The following is a 22,341-nucleotide window of genomic DNA, read 5'->3' on the forward strand; positions in this document are numbered from 1 at the left end:
TTTTCTTTCTTCACAAGACAGTAAATTGTCCTGCTATGAAATATTCACGAGCTAGAATAAATTTTCTGAAGAACACTGTGGGATGCAGAGAACATTTCAGCTTGCTGGCTTTGCTCTCTGCATCTCTTGCAGCTAGCACAGAACACAGAAGGCTGACACACGGTGAGGGAACAAGCCTTCCTGGAACACCACATTTCTTCCCTGGGTTTTGAACACATACAACAACTAAACCCGCTAGCATCAGTAAGGATGGGATCTCACATATGCAGCATATCTATCCACAGCCAGCTGATTCCTCTCAGTGACAAATGCAGAGAAAACAGACCCAGAAAAACATCTCAGCAGAGTCTGGTGGGGACAGCATAAAAGGACAACCTGCAGCTGTGTCCAGACACAAATATATGGTATGCACTGACCTGGAAATCCTGCTCAGTGAAAGGCTTGTCAGAATAAGCTTTGCAAACATCTTCTGCTACTTGGGGAATTTCTAAAAATACAGAGCCATGAAACACATCTGAAAGGGCAAGATGTAATGCCCTTATCTAATTATAGAACATGGCCATCTCTGGGGACATCTGTGCCATCATACCCATCAAAGCCCAAGAGACCAATGGTATGGAGTAGGTACTGTGCACATGCGGTTCTTCCCTGCTTCCAAACCACTCTGCTCTGGAATACTACCATGGCATCCATGCTGCTTCTAGTAATTTTGCCACATACATGACCCAAGAGAAAAAGATGGATGGGGAGAAGACAGACAGAGTAAAAGCCCCTCTGTTCTTACTCTTCTTGTAAAGTTATCTTCTTACCCAAAACAGCACTCAGGCATAAACATGCCTTTATAAATCCAGAGAAGGAAAACGTGAAAGCTGTGAAGAACAGAGTCAAGAAGAAAGGAGATTTCAAAAATAAATATGACTTGTGGGCAAAATGTGCACACATATGTGCTGTAGAAATCTAGTTGGAGGGGAAACACAAGATGCTTTTGTACACCTGGCTCATCTTGAACCCTTATACTGAGGACATTCAGCCTGTCACCATTCAAAGAAACCTGTGTTTGTATTTATAGCAATCAGCCAGTCTGAATGCAAAGATGGATGCAGGGAGTAATCACATAAAATCATCCACTTTAATGCAGTTGGCCTTTGTGCTGCAAAGAGAAAACAACATGTTTGGTAGTCATGAAGAGTTAGATTATGATTAGTGATTTTACACTGCATCTTTCTAATAAAATATCAGAGCACTCTAAGCAAAGAAGCAGATCAGTTCAGAATACTAAAAAAAAACCCCTTTAAATATTTAATACAAGCAGACCCCATATATGAATTACAAATAGCTTTCCCAAGCAAGGCTATTTATTTCAAGTTGTGCAGCCCAAATTCTCCCATCACCAAGATTACTCCAGAAAAACAGAACCTCTGTCAGGGCTTGCTGTTTATGTGCTGTTTCTTGTGCAGAAACACTATGGCCAGACCTCCTAAAAATACTAATGTTAAAAACTTTCCTCTCTTTGAGGAATTCTAGTTATTTCTACATAGGGGCAAGCACCTGACTCACAAGTCTTCCCCTAGCTGGGAATGCCATGGACCCAGTTCTGGGCAGTTGATTGAACACCTGGGAGGTAGAAGAAACTGGTTTCTTGTTCCTAAGTTCATTCAGCAGAGCTGGCACAAGGTCTCTAGAAAGACCCCCACATACACAGAAAAATTGATGGGTTCCTTATAGACCTGATAGGAAAACCACAAAGAGACCAGGGCATCTTCACTACTCATGCCGATCTACATCGTCTATGACTGCAGTTTGAGTCTGCATCTTTTCTCACATCAAAACTGCTTTGGTTGAGAAGCTCTTTATATGAAGACTTGCACAATGCCCAGAGAGTTTCCTTGAGCACAGTTTTGGATCACAAATATTGGACATTGGAATAGTTATCCCAGTAGACCGGGAAGCGTTCATAGAGAAATTACGTCTAGTCCAGACACTGCTTGAAGTGCCATGCTAGAAGTCCAGGAATATTTACAGAAGCGGCTATGGAAGCATTCCACCTCAAAGTGGGAAGAGAAATCAAGCTGCTCTTTGAACAATTAACACAGAAATCTAGCATACACAAAGAGACATGTGAAAGCTGCAGGACTGGGAAAGCATACTGCTCTGCATTCACAAGGAAAAGACAATTGTTAGTGCTTTTATTCAGTCCTTCCACATCTCCAGTGCTCTCATGAAGAGAAACAAAAAAAAAAAAAAAAGGCCACAGGAAAAAAAAAAGGCCTTTCAGAAATAAGAATTTAGTAAGCAAAATAAATAGAAAGAGAATACCTTGTCCTCTCTCACACACACTGAAGTAGAGAGATCTCATGAAGACTAGGAATAAAAAAAAGATCATTCTACTTTTGAAGTACAGGAGGGGGCAACAGATAAAAACAGTGCTAAGGAACTCTCTGCTTGTGATTACAAACCTGGGAGTCTGATAAAGGTGGGCTAAGGAGGATAATGATAACCATAACCAACTTACACTGAGTTTTTCTGAATGGAGCTGACTTTCCTACGAGCAGGTACAGGGCTCTGTTTTTGTCAGGGCTATAATTAGAAACTAACTCAAAATGAAAAGCACATACAGGAAGATCCTGAAAAAGACATTCATATTCCCACCAGCTGATTATAACAGTAATCACAAGTGTGTAACAAAACATATATCAAGATAATCTAATCCTCTCTACAGCTCTGATTTTCTCTGAAATGGAAATCTCCCATCTGTCCCTCTCTTCTTTCAAGGGCAAAATCTCAATTTCTGCTAAATGTATTGGTTTTCAAGGCCATACCCACACCTCAATCTATAAAGAAAACAAAATGCTTTGATGGAGTGAAAAATAATTCCACAGGATTCAAAAGGAAGACATTTTTTGCTCCTCACTTAAATCTATTGTTATTGTACAGGCATTTTCAGAAGGCAGGCAGTGTAAAAGCTACACAGGTGAAAAAAAAAAAAAGCCAACAAAACTGACTTCAATGCCTGTCACCCTTGAAATTCCTAATGTGACAATATGCAATACTTCCCCACCATAGCCTATATGCTTCTGGTGCCTTCCAGAAAGCCTTTTTATCTGACGCTGGGAACAGACTCCTGCTGCAGATCTGAATGCTGGGGACTGAAAGTACTGCACAAATGACAGAGAGTTGGGGAAAATGAGTGGTTGGCTATAGAAAGAAACAGGAAATCAATTCTCAGAAATGCTATCTTTGCTTCAGTGCTTCTGTTTGGCCTCCTCCTCCCACACTTGCTCTCTGTCCTTTGCCAGCTTCCTATTTTACCAGCTCTTTACCTTGCTACCCAGTAGTGAAGGAGGGAAAATTTACCATGATCATCTTTCCTCTGCTGGTGCATTATGTGTCTGTCTTAAAAGCAGTGTCTGGTTTACCCTGGCCTAGGTTTGGCTGTCATCTAAAAACACAGCAATTCTTTCTTTCAGCCTTTCCTGCTTCCCCAAGTATCAATTCTCATCCCATCTAATGACAGGGTTTGAGAGAAGCACATTTTTCTCATGGAAACTATGAGAACGCAGCAGAAGGATGAAAATTATTGTATGAAGAATAAACAGGCATATTTTTTAAAAAAGCAGGAGCCAGCTGGATAACAATTCCAGATAAGATTTAAATAAACATACGTGGGAGGTAGCAGGAAAGGCAGTCGGTTCCTCATGCTCAGACGCACACAGGTAATGACCTCTGTCTCTTGCTCTCCTAAAGCTAACAATGCTGGTTATTGCACTCCTCCAGTGAGCTCTGGAAAGGATCCAGTGCACTACTGATTACATTTCATCCACAGTTAGTTTAACCTTTGAAACATGACAGTCAGTGGCAGTGAGCAGGCCAGCACACAAGGTCAGCTCAACCTTGTTGGTCCCAGCATTCTCCCAGTGTTTGCACAGAAAACAACCTGGTGATCAGGGATTCCTACCCTGCAAATAACAAAAGGGCCAACAGGGATTGTGCCAGAATGCTGATTTTATTGCAAGGTGTCATTCATGGCCATTAATCTGTCAAGATAGAAAAATACAGGTTCTCCTCTTTGAAAAAACCAAAATAGTATTAGACAGAAAGAGTCTCATTTAGGAAGGCAGAGATGTGACTGATCTGCTGTCAGGTACCAGGTAAATGTTGCACATTACTCCTCCAAGAATAGAAAGACAAAAATACCAAAGAGAAAATAAGTATGTTCTGAAATAATGGTGAGACAGGTAGGTCAGCAAGTGTAACAGGAATGCTTTGTGCTCAAAGGAAAGCTAAAAAACCAATTCCTGTTAAATTGTCCATTTTTCTCAAGTTACTTCCTTTCCAGAACAGCCTCTTTTGAAGCTCTTTTTATCTGCTGTACACACAATTTTAAAATGAAAAAACAGCATCTTCAATTACCTTGAATTTCTACAGAAAAGTATAGGACTTAGCAAGATCAGATACCTTATCTCTTTCTAAATATTATTTCTACATCTTAACAAAGCCCTTAGTCTCGGGAGAACATGCACAGGGAGAACAACAAAGATATTCTAGGCTTCAAAAAGCTTCCAGTTAGTTATTTAGAACTTATCACATTTTCCTTAGAGATAGATTAAAAGCATTTTTAAGGTATTAAAGTGGGGGAAAAAAATAAATTTTGCCCAGAAACAACTGCCCTCTAATACAATAGCAGCGATGAGGATTTTTTTTAGACATGCTTAACTATCCCTTGGAGCATGTGCACTTGGATTTTTCTTTGGATTATTTGTGTGTTTGTGTGGACAGCTCAGGGAGCACAGGCTTTTCAAGAGCCAGTAAGAGGTGAAGAAAAGGTCATTTCAGCAGAATTCATTTTCTCTTAAATTCTGAGAGAAATGCTGATAAAAAGAGGCAACAACAAACCCATCACCTCTTCCTCTTGCTATTAGCATTTCCTAAGGTTCTCTCTGCTATAATACAGCAATATCTTTGTTTATACCCTATCACCTTCTCAACCTCCTCTAACACAAATGCTGGCAACAGACCTGTTAGGAGCAGGAGCTGGACTAGACCTCCAGACAGCCCTTCCACAGCACCTCAGCACTGCCCTGAGCAATCCCCTCGCCCACGAGCTGCATCTGTTGCTGCTCCAGAGGCAACGCATCCCCTCTGCTTCCATTCACATCACTGCAAATCCCCATCACCAGGCACAAACTGGAAACCTTGCCCCTGGATTTTCCTGGAGGCAAATTCAGGGTCCTACAAAGTAGGCAGAAAGCCATGTGGGCTTGCATAAAGAAACAGCTGTGCACCAAAATTTACTGTGCTGGAGCAATGTTAATTCTTGTATTTAGAGTTGGAAAGGGGATGATGCTTTAAAAGCTCACAAAAAAACCCAAAGCCTTTGGAAAATCCTGAGTCTTGCTCTCTGAGCTCTCTCCCTCCCCACTCTTCACACCTCCCCACACTTGTGGGGGTCCACAAGTCTCTAAAATAGCTAGCACCTTTATGTAGGTAAAGCACAATATAGTTTTCCAAAAGTTTGTATTCCTTGGAGCTGGCAGTACATGTACTGGGAAATATGCTGCCCTGACCCACAGACTGGCTGCTTCCCCAGGCATCCACACGGGCCAACAGGCCACACAAAGGAATACAGTTACCCCCAGTACACAGAGAAGTGGGTGCTGGAATACACTGGCTGACAGGAAAATCCAATTCCAGAGAGCAGGACCACAAAGCAGAGATGCTTCAGCAGCTCTCCTGACAGCAGCAAGGTCAGGTCAGAACCAGGGTGAAAGAAAAGCCCTTCCCAGAGCAGGGCTGGTGCTGGTGCAGCAACTGGCCATGTCTGGCTTGGAGAAGGCTCTTCCACCCTGGCTCAGGAGTTGTCTGGGCGGGCTCCATGCAGCCACAATTCCAATCCTGCACCCAAAATGTCTCAGCATATGCAAAAGCTCAAATGAGATGGTGCCAGGGAGTGGGCACCCAACAAGGCTCACCAGTGCTGGGCTGGCCCTGGATCAAGGTCAGCTGGCCCTGGATCAAGGTCAGCTGGCCCATGAAGCACTGGGGTGGACATCTCAATAACAAAGGGGAACAAGTAGCAGATAACAGAGAGAAAAAATCCTCAAGGTTTGGAGATTTTTTTTTGAGGGCCTTGAAAGAAAAGATAAAATCCTTGGTCTAACATTATAAAGACAAAAAAAAAAAAAAAAAAAAAGAAAGGAAAAAAAGAAAAAGCTGGCAGAGGAGTGCAAAAAGAAAGGGAACACAATCAAGGTGAAACTCAGAAAACAACAGCCACACAGACCAGGCATAATGAGACATCTGCCCAGTGCAATGAACATAATCCTGATGTGGTGAAGATGGAAGCTTGAACCGTGGTATTTCCCCCTCCAAATGAAAGGCAATACAGCTAGGTCAGAGACCTTACACAGGACACAGCCATGGTATGGGTGGCTTGTGCATAGTGGCAGAGAAAAGACACATAACAGAGGACAAGGAGCTAAACATCCTGGAGGAGATGCCAGGGAGAGAGACCAAGATATCAGCTCCAGCTCAGAGAGACTAGTGATTCACTTTATGGCCTGAAAGCACTTCCCACCAAAGTTCACACAGGAAGATAATGTCCCCCTCAAATGAACTTATGCAGATGGCAGTTCATTTGTCAGAGGTTAAAATGAGCCACTTCCATTTTAAAAGGAGAACACTCGAGGTCCTCAACAGACAAGAACTAACAGAAATTCAGTATCTGTATGTGAGCAGTTTCTGCTCATGCCTGTTATCTGATTTTAGTGGTGTTTACAGCACCAGACCTACAAGGCCTGCTGGTCCAAGAAGGGAGATGATTATATCCCATGAAATCTCATACCAAGTCTATATTTCTCAAAAGATGCAAATGAAAAACCCATGGATTGCACAGACTGATGCTCCTGCAACATAACTTCTGAATTAAAAACAAACACTCCAAAATGGACAACTGCTAAAATGATGTGAACCTGGATGCTTCAAGAAAAAACACTTGTGAGGCAATTACCATTTTTTTCTCTTGATTTAGATTAAATCCCCACTTTACTGATGCAAAGCCTCAGTAAGACTTTAAAAAAGACTGCTTCAGAAAGTATTCCTTGCCCAGTCTATTAGCCAGTTTCCTGTGCCTTTCTCACATGAACTTGTAATCATTGATAAGGTTTACACACATCAAAATAAAGTTTCAAGATGAAAATCACCATCACCTCTACACAAAAACACTGTATCATGTCAGCTGTCTGCCACAACACACCAAGCACAGTGGCAGAAAGATGTAAAACAAAACATTTCATTTCACTACGGCGGAAATCAGCTACTGAAACTTGTTCATTGATTTTACTTCATTAAAAAATAACTGATTGTAAAAGAAGTGTTGCTTGGCAGGATCAAAGCCTATCCTACAGGAAACACACGCACAAAGCATTTGGAAATGAGGGTTAATTTGGCATGCAATTTAGAAGCATTAGCTTTTATCAGCAGCATTTCAAGGTCAGGCACAGTCATGTTTAAAATGTTTGGTTTTGTTACAGTTTCAGCTACAGTGTACTAGAGTTCAAAACATCTTAAACCACAACTAACAAAGTCATGTGGCCCTTTAACTCTCCATTTTATTAACTCAAGACTTGACTCTTTCAACAAAAAACCCAAAACTGTATCAAATTAGCAGGTTACAAAAAATGCTCTTCTTCATCTGAGCATGGGATTAAGTTAGACAGATTAGGCCAGATGGAAGGAGTCCTTTTACTGACATAGGTTGTTCAAAATTTAAAGAGCTTTTGAAGATACTCTTTTAATATAACAAGAGACTTAGTTAAAATGACCTCATATTTCAAGTAGTGAATTTCTTCAAGTCTACGATTAAGATTTATTCTAAGAAAAACCTCCACTTTTTCTTTTTTACCAAAATCTAATCTGCTCAGAATTAAAGCTAGCACATTATATTTATTCCTAAAAAGATTAATTCAAAATGTAGGATCATTAATTTTTTATTATACTTTATATTTCATTTATTCAAAAACATACAAAAGGATAATGGATAAAAGAAAACACAAAGTAGATTTGCTCAGCTCCAATATGAAATACTCCAAACACTTACTGGAGATTTTTCCTTTTGTTGATTTATAAACTCCAAAAACTAGTGAGTGGTTGCATGTTTTCATGTTCACTGTTATGCTGTGGGAAAGTTTTCTGCATCTTTTTGCTGAAAGCTTATTCTATATAAAGAGTCCCAACTACCAATAATGCTGACAGACTTTAACAGCAGTTGGCACCAAATGTTTCATGAGATCAAGTCCATACAGCACTCGGAACAAACACTTTGATTAATCAATTACTGGCAGAACTTCACAGTCCTGTGGATGTGTGCCTAAGAGCTTTACAAACGCTTACAGGACAGTGATGTTAGGGGGCTGAAATCTCTTAAGCCTCTTTCTTTGCAATTCTCCGCCATGGTTCAGAAGAATGCCACCCCATTACACCAAAACCGGCACGGAAAACAGCCACTCTCTCTCGTCTTGGAGGAGCATAATTAATCTTCTGATACCTTGACAAAGCAGCTTGTTGATAGTCAAAGAAAGGATTTTTCTGATTTCCTCCCAGGACAGGAGATGGTCTTTATCCATCATCCCTTCTTCCTGATCTCTTCTTCCAGAGTCCCCCCATCAGCAGAACTGTCTATCAGAGCGGGCAGCAGGAGGGAGAGGTCTGACTGATTGATAGGGCACCAGTGCTCGACAGTGCTATTTAAGTGCAGGAACCTATTGTTAGAATCTTACTTTACAGCAGTTAAACAAATATAATGGCAACCAATTCAACCATTGTGCCACTAGAGTCAGCTCAAGCTAATAAGTAAAGTTAGCTAATTACACTGATCTGATTTAAAATCCAGACAAATTGTGGAGACAGTCAGCATTACTGCACACTGAAAGAGCAGAAATTGTAAAGAAAAAAAGTTTTGCACAGATTATGCTTTCTGAATTGAATTACGGTTCCTTCTCACTCTCCCTTGTGAGCAGGATCACACACTTCCCTTCTCTCCCTGGGCCTGCTAGGTACTCCTAACTAATCAAATCATTTTTCTCACAAAGCAGTTGAAATTTCCTCCTCTTCCCTTACTTACCCCAAATTCTAACATATCTTATTGTAAGAAATTCCAGTTTTCGAGGAGAAAACATTATACAGTGGCTCCTAAAAGGGGGATGCCATACACTACAAAATACACCAAACCCCACACTAGTAACATATCTTTGAGTATACTGATTTGGTGTAACCAAAGTACAGGTGTCCTGATGTAAAGAAGATTCTGCACGTTGCTCAGAAACAGATACTTAATATATAATCACTGGGTTTGCATGTAGAAATAATATTTTTCTTATATACACATTATATAGATGTATATTTATATCAATTTTGTTGTTTCTCTCCACTCATCTCCCTCACCTTCCCAAAAAGATAAGCAAAATATTTGGGCATAATTATATGTTCACTTAATTATTTTCTATACTTACATAAAGGGTAGACATTGTGTTAATCATACCTTTTAAAAACTCTCAATTCTTTGATAATTGCTGGTCACAGAGGAAACCAGTCCAGGTCACAGAGGACCAGGGCATGGCACTCTGTGAACTGTTGCCAGCCAGGGCAAGTCCAACTCAGTTTAAATGTATATTAGTTTCAAATATAAATCAGACCACAATCTGTATCTCACCAATGTAACAACGAAGGCAGAGCCATATAAGAGCCAGTGTTTTCTTACTGAAGTTGCCAAGAAAAAGACCTTCATCTGGGTCAGAGGAACTTGGTAAGTGCTGGGTTTAACTACACCATTCTGACCTTGACTGATTCATTCAGGACTTACCGTTCCACAAAAATAGCTGCCTGTGCTATCTGGCCCAGACCAGCTCTCCAAGCAATCTTCTTTCATTCATTTATACCAGAACAACTACCACTATTTATCTCTATGAGTAAAATTAGCCATTCAAAAAGTGAACATGGTGTTCTTGCCATAAACTACATGCAATTTCAAGGGATACCAACCAGGCTGGAGCAGTTAAATATTATTTATGTTGGAGCAAGTGTAAAAAAACTACACATTCTTTCTCTCAAGAATACTGTAAGGAGGAAGATCTCCCTGTTTCTTCACTGGCGTTTTATGCTTGCAGGTGTTGAGACAACAATAAGAAGAGCCACCTGCAGTCTCCTACTTTTCCTTATGTAGTTTCCCCAGCTGGGTTCAGAAATCAACAGACCATTAGGTCCTTGTGCCAACAGGATAGATAAAGGAGAGATGGGGAACACTGGCATGGGCGAAGAGACCATCCAAATCCCAAGACCTGTGGTTAAATGCAGGAGGATGCCAGCTGGGAAGCAAAAGGAACATAGGTGGAAGAAGCAAGGTGGTCTCTGCTCCATGTTGCTAAAGAAGGAAGGAGACTTTCTACACTGGAAGGGACTAGGCTGAAATTGATGATACACAGAACAGCAGAGCTAGGCAATCTGAGTCCAGAGGAACACACGGGGCGTGAAACACAAGTCTATGGAAAACAAAAGAATATTGGAACTTTGTGCAAAACTGGAGGTTATTCTCTAATCCAAATATCAAATGCTACTAATGGAGATTGTCATATAAGGAATGCAAAAATACAAATAAGACCATCTCCTTTCTTCCCCATTTCCCTAGGATGAACTACCAAAAAAGCTGTATTCCTCCATATGCAAGTCATCTTTTTTGCCTCAGAAATAATAATGCGTATTTTCTGGATTGCAGTCCCACCTATTTTCTTAAACTGGGAATGCTGAGTCAGACTAGAGGGGGGAAAAACGTAGATCAATAAATGGTAAGTGCAAGCTTTAAAAATGCCCAGGCCAGGCAAACATGAATTCCCTGGAGTAGAGGAGATCACAGAGTTTTCTGTCCATAAAAGCTCTCCACTCCTCAGCTGAACATTTCCTCTCTCTGTTGTCAAGTCACTGGCAAAAATTTATGAAGAGTTTACTGGCACTGTATAGAGTATTACTGCATCACAGGAACTGGACAAGGGCATTAAAGATCACTAGAGAACTGCAAAGGGTTATTTTCAATGAGACTCCAACTATGCAAGAATCACTAGCATTGTACATCCAACAGGTCTGTATTCCCTTTCCTATTTGCAAAACCCAAAAGCAAGGTGAACGGCTGTCAGTCAGAGGTGAAGTTTAACAGCAAATACAACAATTTCAGTATCTGACTGATGAATTTTGCATTCCATGCCTGAAAACAAAGGAGTAGCTCTCCCCCAGTGGTGGAATGGGAGAGCACTGCAGCAGCTCCTGTGAAGATAAGACATGCCTTTGAGTCTGTTTCTTTTGTTAACAAAGCACGGAGCTGACCTACAGCCCTGACTAGGCTGTATCTTCCCAGCACACGCAGAGCAAAGATATCTGGAGGGAGGAGGCAGTTCAAGAAGCAGAAAGAGCCCACCCACAGCTGCAGGCAGCTTTGAGGGCATCATGTTCTGAGCAGTGGACTGGATAGCTCACATGGAGCTCCTTGCTGTCCTGGGGTCAGTGTCTATCCCAGTCCAACCTTTCTCTAAACAGTCACGTTTGGGTACCTTTGCACTGCACTGAAAAAGCATGTGAAGAAATACCATGTCTGTGGGTTTTCCGTATGATGATAGAATGGATCAGGACATTCACAACCTGGAAATTCCTTTTAGTAAATTGCCACTTTAAAAGAAGGCAGTGCATTTGTTACTGGTGCTATTCCCCTGTATATATTAAGCCGAAGATTGTCAGCACATGCACATTCATTTAAAGCAAATTCATGGAGCAGAGCTGTGGATGCTTTTGTGTTGGAAGTAATAGTCACAACACTGAGTACAAAACATTTTCCTCCCTATGCTAAATACCTCTTGGGCACTTAGGTACCAGCTAGCAGAGTTTGAATGTGAGGTTCTCTTCACTAGAAACACAGAATTCCTTTGGAAAGATGAGGCCAAAGGGCACTTGGGCAATGAATTAATTCTAGTGAAGAAAAACCTACGGATAAAGACTGCTTCCTGCTTTACTAACAACTTCCACTAGTACTTTCTGGCTTGCTTAAGATTTTAAGTCATAATTTACGGCACCATGACAAGGTTTGACCAGATCAAATGCTTCTTCCCATCCCGATGTCTGAATTGCAGATAGAGGGAGGTGCAGTCCTATTAACACCAGGAGCTGTACGTGTAATATCAGTCTCTGAAGGAGCACCGAAGGAAAAGCTGACTCCAGCAGTGAAGCTCCATCCTGAAGCTGAATGACTCCTCAGAGTATTGAAAAAGAATATTCTGACTGACATTTTCTCCCTGCTGACCCTCTGAGGGGGGTTTCACCAGTCAGCTGTTTGTAGGACATGATCATTTCCCTTCACACAGCAAAGAACATGACTTTCCATCCCTATAATGATGGGCAAGAACCTGCTATCAGCTTTATCCAAGCAGAGAATTTTACTGAGCTTGTGATTAAGTTCTGATGCATAAAAATAAAAGTCAGGTCCCTGAGCGCTAAACATGCAAATACTTGTTAGTCTGCATTTTTGGAAACAAAATGTATTTCTGTACTAGAGGCAACTGACAGCGATGAAGTTTCATGACAAGTTGTGCAAATTTTTCTTTGCCAACTCATTTATATGGCAGGAGTTTTGACTTTCCACAAAATAAAAGTAGGGAAACTACAAGTTACTAAACAGCAAACACATAACACTTGTTTCAGAGCAGAAAACAACACAGAAAGAAAAACAAGGCATAGAATAAACAGATAAAAGCCCAGTACATTAAACAGGCTTAGTTGGTATTTATTTAACAGCACTAAGTAGTGAGGAACAAACTGGAATTTTGAAAGTTCCTCTGACTTTTTGCTTACAGCCACAGCTGTACCTTCCAGCAATGCAGAACCTGGCACCTGAAGAAGGAAGCCCAGCGGAGTGCTCACACTGTCTGTGGTACACAGCTAGCAGAGATTAAATACAATCTGCCCTTCTGAAACTCAAAGCAATAAGCAATTCTCATTTACAACAGAATCCTCTGTTCAAACATTCAGCTTCAATGAAAAAAACTTAATGCTTTTTAGACTACAGTAAAATAAGACTATCAACCGTGACCTGTAGTAAAGTATAATTGTTTTTAGAGATAACACAACAACTTTGTTAAGTCACCTATTTAATTTCTTTTTCCACAAAAGACCTCAAAAAACAACCCTCCACTAGAATTGCCAAAGAAAACATGATTCCTCTCAATTATGAGTCTCTCTCACCTGTGCTCTAAAAGACAAACAGCAATATAAAGGGTTTTCAAAGTACTCTACAAACTACTGATTTATAATTTAAGATGATTATTTTAAATTATTTGACTGAAGAAAAACCAAGTTATATCCAAAGCTTTCATAGGACTACTCTTAGCCATACATGGTGTTAATAATTCAAATCAATATTTTTCAGTGAGGTCTGCGTTTCCATGAAGCTCTACCAAGAGTTACAGCAAAGGCAATGAAAGAATTGGGTAGTACTGCTAAAACACTTCATGAACCTGCATAATCTCTTTTGCAATCAGCTCTTAAATTTACATATTAACAGTGTGGGGCAGATAATAAGGTAAAAATACAAGTTAAATAAGTTTGAACACTCTTAAAGCAATTTTAACTTTATTAAAATTCTGTCAACATTTTATTCCAATTGCCCTTGTTTTGAAATCCCGACTGACAGATCTTCCAGCAACACTCACCAGCACTATCCAAACCCAGCATTGTTCCAGCCTTACAAACAAGCCCATTCCAGCTCTGTTACTATCAAGATTCAGACGCTCATTAGCTGCAGCAAAATGTCAGATCTCCAGATGTGAGATTTCCAATGCAGGCCATGCCACCAGCAAGAGCAAAAGGCAAGACTGGAAATATAGATGTTTATTGTTTTCAGAGACAAGAAAGTGGTTTAGAAGAACAAAGACTAGGAACAGCTCATTCCAAAATATGATTCAACTCAGATTTGGGCCAGTCATTTAGAGAGTTGCCGTCAACAGCTCTTTGATGTACAATAAGAACATAAATTCTAAAAGCAGGATTTAGAAAAAAGAGGTTCTATGTATTTTTAGATTGTTACTTCAACCTAATTTTGAGTCACTTAAATTCAACATGTGCAATTTAGAGAGGTATCTGAATGATTTGTGCTTGTTCAGTGCATGTTGTTCTCATCATTTAGAACATTTCTTATCTTCAAAAAGTACATTTTGTCCTCTGCCCCTCAAGCATGTACACCAAACCCTAAGTTACAAAGAAAAGCAGATACATTGAATTGAATAATGCTTGTTTTTAACTGAAATGAAGTACAGTAAACAACTATATTTTTTCCTTCCCTTTCTCTTAACACTTACCCAAGATAAAGAATATCGTTATACCTTGCCTTCTAACAAGTCAGACACCATTTTTGTGTTTTGAAGATACTATTTCAATTATCTTTTATGTTCCAATATTACACAGATTTAAAGCTGCACCTATTCTTCACACCATTACCCAGTGTCCAACCAATTAACATCAGTTTCCAAAGGAAACACAGATTAATCACTGACCGTGGTGGCTCCACTTGAACACTGTGGAGAATTGAGGAAATCCTTTATAGGACAACTTTTAGCCCAGAACATGACCATATAATCTAGAGTTCTGCAAGGCTGGTAACCAGTTTTTTGTTGCTATTTTACATGAGACATCTCACAAGTATGAGAGCTCTTCTTTTGGAAGTAACTGCAGTGGGGCATGAGAAAGCAGGTGAAGTTAAGAACAGAACACTTGATAATGCTGATTTTGGAAAGGACAGCTGGAAAGGAAGGTTTTACAGAAAAGTGCTTTTTCATGTAGAAAGAAATTGTGCATTATACTAAGCCCATTTTAGAACAAATATGATCAGAGAGGTATGACAGTCTTCACTTGTTTTCTTTTGACATCCAGTATGTTTACACTAGAGACATCTGAAGACCAATTCTATAAATCTTGGCAATGGAAGCAGACAATACAGAGTGGTTTTTGTCAGTCATCCATGGGCAGCCTGGTGGCTTTTTTAGAGATTTACTCAACACAGCTTTCAGAAAAAGACAAAAAAATGGAAACTGCACATTTGTCATCTGCAGATTTTATTCTTCACTTCCATTGTTTGCATTATGACTTGAAACTAAAAATTTGTAAATCACATTACAATAAGAAAGAAAAGAGCAAAATTTTAATCTCAAGAAGCAGATAAATAACGTGAGAGAATAGTATAAAGATGTTCTCTTACATAGTAAAAGTTAAAATTATTATAAGTTCTCTGGAATAGGTGCATTTTACATCAATAGTTTCATATAGTTCTTTAATGGAAAATCAGTTTATATCCATTTAATAATAAACCTAATTGCAGTAGTAGCTATCGAAGAGACTTGTGAAACTCCACGCTTTTTTCTAAGCAACACAGTCTCATTTTTGCTAGCATATTATCTAATTATCTAGTATTGGACTCTGGAAATGAAGAATGCAAACAAGTTTTAACATTACCATTTAAAAATATTAAAATTTTAGTTACTGAATAGCTATAACCATTTGCAGTATTCAAAGACTGTCAAGTCAATGACATTTAAGCCAGTCTTATAAACTGCAAAACTGCAATATGCTTCTCAATTGAAGCAAGTTATCCTACTTGGAACAGGGATGTATCAATTTTCTACTCTTGGCAATTTAAAAACAAACATATTTTGTAGGATTGTATCTGCCCATGACCCACCTTGCTTACATGTGGTTTTGCCCAGTGATTCATGCAGCAACACACAGAAATAGATTGTATAACACTGCAGGCACTAAAGAGATGGTTTTTATTTTGATTCAGTCCAGTCCAACCAGTCATAAATGGAACAGATTCAGAGGGTCTCTTCTAATACTTCATGTAGCAAAATAAACAAACATCACACCAATACAAGTATTTCAGTCACCTTCTAAATATTACATGGAATTTATTTGCATATAGATTTTCCTGTGAATTAAGTGAAAATATGCAAAAAAGCTTGACAGCAAAGTGACCACTGACATATAAATATCATATGTGCTTGTTTCAAGAACATGGCAACAAATAGGCAGAATGTGAGCAAAACCTCTACACAGAGTAAGCCTCTTACTCTCCCTACCAAAGAACAGGCAAGAAAGCTAATATAGCATAACAAAAAGTGGGAGACCTAATTAGAGACCTAATCTTAAGAGCAATGTAAAGAACTGACTTCTGACTTCTTTTGCTTCTCTACTACAGCAAATGCTATATTGCCATGAATTCACACCGTAGTGAAAAGACAACATCTTCAAAATCAACTTCATGTTTAAATGCTGTTCTTCCTGTTCTGTCTTTTCTGGTGATAAATACTTGGAAATCAATGAGGAAACATCATTTGAAGTGAGCCATTCATCATGTACCGAAAAGGGTAAGTACCCCATAAATTGCAGTGATCCGTTTCCTATTAGAATCACACAACAGAAGGCAACAGCGTTTCCATTAGCAATTTTTATGACCTCTGTAGGTAGAGGATAAGGCTAGGAAATTGCTTATTTTTGTCAGCTATAAAGCAGTTGTTGGGTGGGGAAGGAAGAAAATTTTCAAGAGAATCAGAGTTATTAGTAAATCAAAGGGGAGGGGGCAGGGGGAGATACAGCAAATGCTGCCTGCACCAACTGCACGTCCTCATACTTAGGAAATTTGTGGATTGGCAGTTCTCCTAAGTAATACTAAATATTTTAGTAAAATTTACTGTTATTAGAACCTTTTTAAACTGTGTGTAGGCACAAAAAATTTGCTATAGTTGCCTGCAACTGCTGCCTAATAAACAACACTTCTCTAAACCTAGAAAATGGATTCACTATTTTAAATGTTCCTCTAAAGCCAGTGTTACAAAAAGGACAAAATAAAAATTCAGGCTTTAAAACAGAAAACCAAATTTTATTAAATTAAGCACTGTATATTACTCTGTCACTGTTTCCCTTCTCCATCCCATCCTGTGCAACACTCTTACACTCTCTGCAGCAAAACCAGGCAGGATAAACCCACTAGGTAGAAAAAAGAAATAAAACCTGTAGGTTTTGATGTGCCCCTTTACAACTGACAGTATGACTGCCCTCCCAAAATACCAGCCCTGAAAGAAGAATGAAGCTTTACAAATGAATAGGCTTTTCCCAGAGTTCAGGGAGTGGAGTTGGGAGGAGGAGAAAAGAAAGGAAGAAATAAATGAATTGAAAGAATATTTGAAAATAAAGCTAACTGTATTTAACACAGAAATGCTTCTCAGATTCAGTTTGATATACCAGCAAAAAATTACATTTTTAAGGCAACCTCACCCTTAACCCACAAAATCTCAAAGTCCGTACACCAAAATATCATCTAGTCTTGAGAAACAAGTTGTAGGAAAGAACCTTGTGTGTGCCTCAAAAGTTAAAAAACCTAGGCAAACAAACAGCCAGTGATAATTACTAAATTTAAGGGATGGAAAACCAAATTAAATCAAATAAAATTATTATACCACTCTTGTGTCCCAAGATTTAGCATGAAAACCACTGGGAAACTCCTCTGACCTGCATTATACACTAAGACAGTCTGAAGGAACATCAAGTCACTTCTGTCTCTACTTTCTCTCCTTCCACATGCAGAGCACTGAATTAACATTGAATAGGTCAACAGAATTCCCACATCTCAAAACCTGTAAATTTGCATTTATTTATACAAATTTTTAAGCTTAATTCTACCTGAGCTTCCACCTTACAGAGGGCAGTGCAAGCCACTTGATTTGTTTGAGCCAAAATCCCATGGAAATTCAGATTCAAAACCCACATTTGCTCTATTCTGGCTACACTGGAGCCAGAGGGGCTGAACTCCCATCCACTGAGTGTGCTACTGGTGGTAAAAATAGAGGTAGCTAGGTATGAGTTTTCCCCTCAGGAATGACTGGTATTACCTCACATGCCACCCATGATGAGCCCATCCCACACTAATTGTTCAGCTACTTTATGTTGCCAGCAGCCAGGAATAAATGAGTGTTTATTACAGTCATGAAAATGAGGGGCTAGTTAGCCTTCGTAAGTGAAATTGGTTTCACCTACATGAAACCTCACTAATTACTTTTTCTTCTTTCAACATTTCAGACCAGCTTGCACACACACCTCCTTCTTTTCCTCAATGAAAAGTCAGTAACTCTAATTTTCTGAAACAGCCAAGCGTATCATTACAATAATTTGTGGCTTTAGTTGTTTCCCAGAGAACAGATTTTACTCTCCTAACTGTGTTCTCAGGACCTTCTTCATAAAGCTTTGTAAAATCAGAGCTCAGAATGTGATTTCACCATAAAAGAATTTATCTTCTGTCTGTGTACCTGCCATACCCAGGACAAAACAAGGAAACCACCACACATTACAAACACATTTGTGGAACAGGCTCCATACAGAGAGAGGCCTAGGCATCTGCAGTAAGTTAGGAAAAAACACAAAAACACTTTACAAGGGTGCTTTGATTGAACTTTTGTTATGAAAGGAGTCCCCCACTGTGCTGCCCCACCTGACAGCTGCCCCGAATTCAGCCCTATCATCAGAGTGGTAGGTAGATCTTCAAAGAAGGTTTTCTGTGGGCTTGCCAATTTTCCTAAAACTATGTATTATGCTGCAATTTCTACATCTAATCCTTGATCCGCCTTTCTGATACTCTGGGACTCATTCCCAACCATCCCGCTTCACCAGCCTCCTTTTTCAGCATTCCTGTGTTCTGGTGTGTTGTTCGAGTCCAGCCTCAGCCTCAGCCCAGCCTCTGGGCTTTGATGCTTACTCTGGCACACCGGCCCTTCCCACGTTCCACATCACAGCCGGGCATCCACACCCCTGCCTTGCCCCCAAGATTAATGTGTTTGGACTTCTTTGGTCTCTGACCTTGGGTTTTCCTGACCCTGACTGTGACCTCCTTTCTATCCCAGCCACAGCCTGACCCAACAACTAAGCCAAACCCACCAACGTCCTGGCTCCAGCAGTGTGTGATCAGACTGCTGTGATATCTGTGGCGATAATTAACCCCCAAACAGGGGAGGAGGTGGGCAACCATTAGTTGGTGGTCTGTTTTCAAGGAGACAAGCACAAGTCAAGCAGCACTGCCAGTATTCCCACAGATCAGCGAGAACACTGTGGTGGCTCACTGTGGCTCCCGTGTCTGCTTGTCCCGCTGGGAGCAGCAAAGCTCTTTGGAGCTCCTCTCCTTGAGCCAGGTGCTTCATGTGGAACACCAGTAACGAGGCAAGACCCTGTCACTGAAAAGATTTATGATATTTACTGACAGTATGTATTTGGGTTGTGTGGAAAGGTCGTGGTGGTGGAAGGGTACAAGGATGCCTTCTGTGAGAAGCTGCTAGAAAGTTCCTGTGTCCAACAGAGCCAATGCCAGTGGAGTCCAAGACAGACATGCTGCAGAAGAACACCGAGCCCATCAGTGACCATGGTAGTGCCTCTGGCACAACAGAGCTGAGAAGGGGGAAAAGTTTATGTGCTACTGCAACTGCAGCTGGAAAGAAGGCTGAGAATATGTGAAAAAGCTATGCAGACACCAAGGTCATGGAAGAAGGGGAGGGAGGAGGTGCCCCAGGCTCAGGAGCTGAACCCCCCCGTGAAGCTCACATTGCCTGTGAGGCAGGATGTGCTACTGCAGCCAGTGGAGGTCCGTGTGGAGCAGAGACCCATCTGGAGCCCATGGAGGGCCCAAAACCCTGCTCAAAGGAGTCGGTGACCCCTTGGAAAACCCACACTGGAGCGGGCTCATGGCAGGACCTGTAGGCCAATGGAGGGAGAAGCCCAGGCTGGAGCAGATTTTCTGGAGGACTTGTGACCCCCTAAAGGACACACACAGGAGAAGTCTGTTCCTGAAGGACTGCACCCTGTGAAAAGGGGACCCTCTGGAGAAGAAGGGGAAGAGTGTGAGAAGTCCTCCCCTGAGGAGGAAGGAATGGCAGAGACAACATGTGATGAACTGATAGTGCTGCTGCAGGGGAGCAGAAAGAGAAGTATCACAGAATATTACTTCTGAGTGGGAGGGGACCCATAATGTTGAGCCCAGGAACAGGGGTGGAGTGGGGGAAAGGTGTTTAAAGAATTGGGTTTACTTCTCCTTACCCTACCCTGAGTTCATTAGTAATAAATTGAAACTAATTTCCCCAATTGGAGTCTATTTTGATGGCAATGGGTGAGTGATCTCTTCTTGTCCTTATCTCCACCCACAAGCCTTTTGCTGTATTTTCTCTCCCTCATCCAGCTCAAGAAGGGAGTGATAGAGTGATTTTGGTGGGTATCTAGTGTCCAACCAGGGTCAGCCCAAAACACGCTGAAAAGAGACAAAAAATAATTGATCCTTTTTTAGGCATTACAATGGATAAATTTCTGTGAAAACATATTATTCTGACTCTCAACTGTTTTGTCAAACTCCAGACCGGTCCCTTTCCTTAATCTGAATCTTGTTCACTAGGTCACACTGTGCCAGTTCTTGTAATTCCACAGGGGTTTCATCCCACTCCTGAAGTTTTACCCCAACTCAGCAACTCTGCCATCATCCCAAGGCTCATAACAAATGACATTGCCTATTTGTATATAAATCTGTCAGAAACACCTGGTTTCAGTACCCTTTTTCCCCCCTCATCTCAGCAGTTCTCAGGTTCCTTGTCAACACATTCTGTCTTATTGCCCAGCTTTGCCTTCAACACCCTTCACTTCCCTTTCTGATTCTCAAACACTTCCTCCTCACCCAGCCAATCTTGATTTCTTTTAACATGTGCTTTCCCTTTAGTTTCCAAGCCCTCAGAATCAGTTATGGGCAGTCCAATCTCCTTCTCAATTTGTTCTACACCCTTCACTCCAAGACTCCCTATCTTTCTCAGCCTCCTTTTTTACTCCCCCCATGATGATTTCCATTTCCTCACCATCTTCCACCACATATCGCCTAAATCCAGCCAGTAAAGTCATACAGTCACACACACACACAACAGCCACCCTTAAAAACCTCCTCAGCTTCAGTGTGTTATCTTCAGAAGGGTTGTAAGGATCAGGGGGTACAACTAAAGGCTGTAACAGAACCATAGGGGAGGTGGAATTTTAGCAGTGCAGCATGAGCAAGTTTCTGAGCATGAATAAGCTAGAAGTTTTGGGTCTTAAATAGCTTTGGCTAGTTTCTGAAGAGACAGCAAAGATGTAAACTCAAGATTAAATCTACTCCTGCCAAATACAAAGTAATTAGACAGCAAGGATTAAAGGAAAAAAAAAAACAAAAATAAAAAACCAAAACCAATCAAGAACAATGTTTTCACAGTATTTTCCCTTCTGCAAGAAAAGCAATTGCTCCAGCTGTGTGCCTGACGCCAAAAACTGCAAACAGCTGAACTAAGGGCACAGAGTAGCCTTCAACAGCTGTTCATCAAGCCAAAGTTTCAGACATATGACTGAAGTCTAGTAAAGCACTAGGATACTAAATTGTGTCACAGAAACCACTTTCAAATCTCAGCAGATTATAAATTTCACCTATAGTTATTTAAAACAATAAAATAATATAATTTGTCAAAAGGTATTTGCTGTTTCCTGTCATTTGTTTTTGAATGTGACTCTTCTTTCACTCTTCCTTAACCTTGGCAAGACTTTTAACCTTCATTTTGCCACCACTACTCCCCAGCTCCCAAAGGGAGGCAAACAAGAACTTTTAACTTTACACTCAGCTGTTGCATTGATAAATCTGGCTTTAGACCAACTTCTTTAACTTCAGACAAATTTCATATGGATTTGCTATTACCAAACACAAAGTCATTGATTGCATAATTTCCAGCCTCTTTTGAGACAAAGATTCTTATCATAAAGCCAAAGTCTTCTTTTTAGTAATTAATCAACAGTTTTGTAAACTCATAAAATTAAGTCCTAGTATCACATCTACCATATTCCTACCATACCTGCATCAGAAGGCCATAAATTCAGGCAAGGTTCAAACTAACCAGCTGTATGTTGATGAAACTTTCCTGCGTAAAGAGAAAAAAGAGAACAAAAAAGAAAAAATATGACCTCCACATTTAGTCTTGGCAATCAGGAAAATAAAGTCACAACAGCAAAAATTTCACAGGAAAAAGATTAGGTCATCTAATACCTCTTGTCTTCTCAGGCTATTAAGGAGAATACTTCCTAGCGCTGTGTCCACTCCAACTGTGACCCAACTTCCTGATGTCTGACCTGCCCTCTCTCAAAATACTAGTCTAGATTTTACTACTTCAGAAATCACTCAGCGCAGTAACTGGAAAGTATGGTTTTCAAAGTAAAAAATAATAGCCT

General features: G+C 40.4%; 1 protein-coding gene across 4 annotated transcripts in view; it reads right to left on the reverse strand.

Annotated features, from left to right (window-relative positions):
• GREB1L (GREB1 like retinoic acid receptor coactivator) overlaps positions 1-22,341 on the reverse strand; it is a 132,781-nt gene that overhangs the window by 84,180 nt on the left and 26,260 nt on the right. The window contains exon 2 of one of the 4 annotated variants that reach the window (XM_054284610.1): positions 21,969-22,034. The exons of the other annotated variants lie outside the window; for them this stretch is intronic. The gene's annotated coding sequence lies outside the window, so the exon portion shown is untranslated. The remainder of the gene's footprint in view (positions 1-21,968; positions 22,035-22,341) is intronic. 4 annotated transcript variants of the gene reach the window in all.

This window comes from Melozone crissalis, unplaced genomic scaffold, assembly GCF_028551555.1.
Source record: "Melozone crissalis strain CALT ecotype California unplaced genomic scaffold, PUWL_Pcris_2 ptg000042l_1, whole genome shotgun sequence".
NCBI classification, from domain to species: Eukaryota; Metazoa; Chordata; class Aves; order Passeriformes; family Passerellidae; genus Melozone; species Melozone crissalis.